Genomic DNA, 5330 nt, shown 5'->3' on the forward strand with positions numbered 1-5330 from the left:
TGCTTCAGACCTTGCAGGCTACCGGCTGGTTTACATGAGCACCAGCCTAGGTCCAGATTCAAGCCTGGTCTCGCGTTGCTGGATTGACTGTGCAAGCATGTTTTTGAACAGAGCTTCTCAACAGAGAATGAGTTTACAGCCCACGGGACATGTGGCCATGTCTAGAGACATTTTTGCTTGTCACAGCTCAGGAAATGAGGAAAGGATGATACTGCTATCTAGTAAAGGGTGTGCAGTGCACACAAGAGCTCCTCACAACAATGAACCACCCGTCCCCACACGCCAATAGTCCCAAAGCTGAGAAACGCTGTTTTAGAAGAACAAAGGTAAGAGAAAAACAGCCCCCGAATGCTGCTCACGTTGAAATTTCAATGGTTTCCCCTCTCAGGTGTCACTACCTGCACACAGCAAGAAACACTTAGATTGTTGATGGAGTCAGGCTAGGACCACAGGAATTAAACTTGTGGGTGGTACAGAACCAAATACAATTCTGTGTCGCTGTGTAACACCTTCCCCTATGGAGATCAAAATGCTTCTCAGAAACAGTTATTCCCCTGGGAGAGAGAACTGGGAGTCAGAAGGATCCTCATTTCACAGATGAGAAAACAGGAGGCTAAAAGAGGTTGTCATTTGCTCAAGGTTGTTCAATGAATCAGGTTTAGAGCTCAGGAAACCAGGAAAGGCCAGGCATTGGAGAGAAGAATCCTGAAAGAATGTAAAAGGATAGAATAAGGCTCTCGGCTGGATACCATCTATGTGACACACATCTTTTCCACATCCTGAACCCCTGGTGTCAAGAAAAGCAGGGTTTTCTGGGATGGGCAGCTTGCAGTTCTCCCCAGAATCAGCAGCCCCAGAGAGTCCCCTACCCCCTCCCTACAAGCCCAAGAGCCCTCACCTGACAAACCCAATTCCCAGGGCTCTTCTCCAGATGTTTATACTGTCAGATGATTTAATGGACTGCAGAAATGAGTTGGTCTGTTCGTTAAAATAGTCATCATAATGAAAAAGACGGACGACATCTGCCCTTATCCTCTGTCAGTCTGTCATATCTATGTACCTCCTTCCTATCAATCACCATACTATGCATTATGTAAATACCAAAGATGAAATGTCAGCCTATGTATCTAATTGTTCCTGTGTGCCATATGGGAATATGACTGGTGGGCCCTGCTGTTCCCCTTTACAACCAGCATTAATTGGCATCTTTGTTATCTAGCCATGGAGATTCTGTCTGGAATGGTTTTAAGGCCCCAATAACCCTTTCAATGGGAATCATGATTCAGGCTGATTCTTACCCTAAGGGGAAAACAATGCAGAGAAATCTCAGAAACTTTATCATCCTACTAATATCTGATGAAAAACTTTCATGAACGTCGTCGTTTACCGTATTTATTAAGACAGGAATCCAAAAAGTCTGGAGATGAACATTTCTGGATTCCCCCCCCCAAAAAAAACAGGAGCCCTGTAGAAAGAGGTAAAACATATTACAGATAACTGGGGAAAACAAAATAGAGGGGTCATTTTTCTCCCTCTAATTTCTGGGCTGTTTGGGGGGAACATGCATTTGTCCATGTTCAAGGACAAGATCATGAATGTCAATGTAAGAACGGACTTTAGAAGTCTTAGAAATCTAGAATTTTCCTGGGGCATGAATCTATGTAAGATATCTCCAATAACAAGATTTGTGTCTCTGTTTTAGTACTTTCATGAAGAAGCATTCACTGCATTACAGGGTTCCACTCAGATGAAAGTAATTTATTTATTTATTTTTTAAGATTTTATTTATTTATTTGACAGAGATAGAGACAGTCAGCGAGAGAGGGAACACAAGCAGGGGGAGTGGGAGAGGAAGAAACAGGCTCATAGCAGAGGAGCCTGATGTGGGGCTCGATCCCGTAACGCCGGGATCACGCCCTGAGCCGAAGGCAGATGCTTTAACCGCTGTGCCACCCAGGCGCCCCAGATGAAAGTAATTTAAAAGCAACAAAGAAGCAAACCCTGAAATGTCCCAGTGCACTCACCATAGTATTGACGGTATTATCAAAAATTCCCTATTCATAAACACAAACTCCCCTTTCTTTTTTCTTTAAATATTTTATGTATTTTTCTGAGAGAGAGCAAGCTAGAGAGAGAGAGAGAGTGCACAAGTAGGGGGAGAGGCAGAGGGAGAAGCAGACTCCCTGAGGAACAGGGAGCCCAATGTGGGGCTCGATCCTAGGACCCCAGGATCATGACCCAAGCCAAACGCAAACACCCAACCAACTGGGCCACCCAGGCACCCCCTGTCCAACTTTCTTAAAATGAAAATGCCCCTATAGAAGTAAACCATCTTGTCTTATTTGCAAATATACACACTATACAAATTAACTTATTTTTGTCTCAGAGGACAAGGAATTTTTAACATATTCCATGTTGGGAGAAAAGATCTCCCCTACCCCCAAATATGCTCTGTCCTGTCCCTCCCCCCCCCAACACACACACACACACAAAAGCAAGCTATGACTGCAATGGTAGGTGCTAGGCTAATTACCAACATAGAGCTCAGTCCTGAAAATTCCTAAGTTTTAGTTGGTTCCATGTTCAAAATGATCCATATAAGACCACTGGAAAAAACCAACTCCATAAAGTCCCACAACTCATGAAATGAGACAAATAGCAAATGAGACCACCTGTGACATTTGCAATAAAAGTTTCTTTTCTTATGCAAGATAAACCGGAATCATCATGTGTGCAGCTGGAGGTTCTCTCCTACTCCACTCCTGCAGTCACGAATGCAGACATGAAAAGAGTTGTGTCTCTCTGTTTTGTATTTACTCTAATGATTGGTAAGAAGAAGCTACCATGTTGTCTCTAAGGTTTCCCTCCTTGTTTGTCTGAAAAAGTACAAGCAGATTAGGCTGCCGCCGCCACCACCACCATGGAGCCAGCCGCTGGGAGACCCGAGGGTCTGTGAAGGCTGGAGCTCAGCAGGCAAGAGGTCAAAGTCACTTCCGCCCCTCAAGGATCCTGGCCTTGGTCAGCCCGTGGACCACTGGATGAAACCAAATGTGATATGTGTGGTTCGCAGCCTTCTTGTAAGAGTTGTAGGGGAAGCCATCCTGAAGGTCTCACCAAGGTCGGGTGACGCTCCAGAATGGGAGACAAGCCAATTTGGGAGCAAGACTGGGTCCAGCCTCCTTCGAATCACTTCCAGTTCTTTGATAATGAAAGAGTCCAACTAAGTGCAACTTACATTGACACATCCTGCTTTACGTGGGAAAGACAGCAATTTCTGGGGAGAGCAGCTATTGTCAAGAAATTGTCTAGCTTCCGTTCCAGAAAATCCTACATGGCATCAGGGCACAAGACCACCAGCCTGTGCCAGACAGCTGCATCATCAGCATGGTTGTAGGCCAACTCAAGGTCGATGAAGACCCCATTATGGAGTTCCACCACATGTTCCTATTAAAGAACATCAATGATGCCTGGGTTTGCAGCAATGGCATGTTCAGGCTTGCCCGCACAACTTAACTGACCTCTTCCCAGCTGGGCACTCTTCCCATTTCCTCCCCTTCTTCTTCCCAACACTATTCACACTTATGCAGATGCTCTGAATACCACCCACAAAGGAGGGTTGCAGTGGGAGGGGGCGCAGCGCACACCACCCAGGTATTGCACGTGATGACTGCATGCTGGACTAGTTGCATCTGACAGAACTTCATACTGTCCCAGCATGTGCTTTGGGAAGACTTCAGTAATGCAAAAGGTTTTTTTCTTCTTCTCCTTCTCCTTCTTCTTCTTTAATCTACTGACAAGTTGCTCTAGTAACCCCCCAAAAAAGGGAAAGAGAAAGCAGCCACCTCACCACCCAGACATTGATTTGCTCAGATGTTTCAATACCTCATGATACAATAAAACCATGAAAAAAAAAGGAGGAGGAGGAGGAGAGGGAGGGAGGGAGGAAGGAAGGAAGGATGGAAGGAAGGAGGAAGGGAGGGAGGGAGGGAAAGAAGGAAGGAAGGAGGGAAAGAAGGAAGGAAGGAAGGAAGGAAGGAAGGAAGGAAGGAAGGAAGGAAGGAAGGAAGGAAGGAAGGGAGGGAGGGAGGGAGGGAGGGAGGGAGGGAGGGAGGGAGGAAGGGAGGAAGGGAGGAAGGGAGGAAGGAAAAAGTACAAGCAATCCGTTAAGGTTAAAGAGATAACATTAAGGAATGCAGCTGTACCCGCTGTAGAGCAGATTACTCTGGCCTGTGCTTAATCTAGGGCCTTGTTTAAAAGAGCTTTTTGATTTTAATTAAAATAAAATGGGCCCTGGAAGAAAATGCATCTCCTCCAGTGAGGATTGCATTCAGCTTGTTCTCTGTAATTTTGCCCATCACACTGCTGGCTGTTGCTTTTTCCACAGCTCTTAAATGGTGTCTAAATTGACCAGCTCTGTTGCCAAGGAAACGGACAGGACAATGCTAATAGAAGCTACTTAGGACACACTGTGAAAAGCTTAGAAATAAAATTGTTTGACATGAAAGGCACCGTGTCAGCAGCCAGGCAACTCTGTTAAAGGCCGCTCTGAGCAGAAGATGGTTGCGTGTCTCCCCCTACTCTTGCCCAGCAAAACCTCTCCTAGAAAATGGATTCTGTCCTAGGAGTTTGGATGGCTTTTCCTATCAGAATCACTTTGTTTTTCTGACTCGAAGCAGAGAAAAATCTTCATGTTGTGGTTTTGAAGCACCCAGAATAGACTTCAATTTATACCCATGGAAATAAGCTGGGTTTTTTTTTTTTCTTCTTTCTAGGAACAAAGTCCTTTCCCCTCATGAATAAATTGCAAATATTCTTCTGAATTTTCTAAGATTGTTAATTAAAACCCACTTGATTTAAGCTGCTTCTCCCATTTTGCACTCACAAACCATAAATTATGGAGGAGGTCAAAGAATGAATGGCAATTTGACATGAAGAGGTTGATTTATTGCTTCAGAAGGAGTTTTATACCAGATGTGGCAGGAGTCATAAATTAAATGCTAAATGTTATGTATTATTATGCTTTCAGGAATATAAATGTGTCTAAAATGCTATGCAGGTGGAATGATAAAAATATGAATCTACTCTCCTGGCAATTTTAAAAGGCCCTTTAAAGCTGTCAAAAAGAAAGTAAGCTGAAAACAATCTAGATGAGCCCCTCAGATGCCTTTCACAGCATGCCCCTGGTTTATAAAAGTAACCCTTTCCCATAATGTGCTGGACATTGGCTTCTGCTGGCTTGGGTGGGGAGAAGAGATAAAGAATTCTTTCATCTAAAAAAAGAGAGAGAGAGATTGAGAGAGAGAAAGAAAAAAAAGGATTCAGGGAGCTGT

General features: G+C 44.3%; 1 pseudogene; it reads left to right on the top strand.

The window, feature by feature from the left end:
* Positions 1 to 3136: 3136 nt before the first annotated feature.
* LOC123791065 (nuclear transport factor 2 pseudogene) lies at positions 3137 to 3513 on the top strand (annotated as a pseudogene).
* Positions 3514 to 5330: the final 1817 nt, after the last annotated feature.

Source organism: Ursus americanus, chromosome 32 (assembly GCF_024610735.1).
Source record: "Ursus americanus isolate L20-20 chromosome 32, mUrsAme1.1.p, whole genome shotgun sequence".
NCBI lineage: Eukaryota > Metazoa > Chordata > Mammalia > Carnivora > Ursidae > Ursus > Ursus americanus.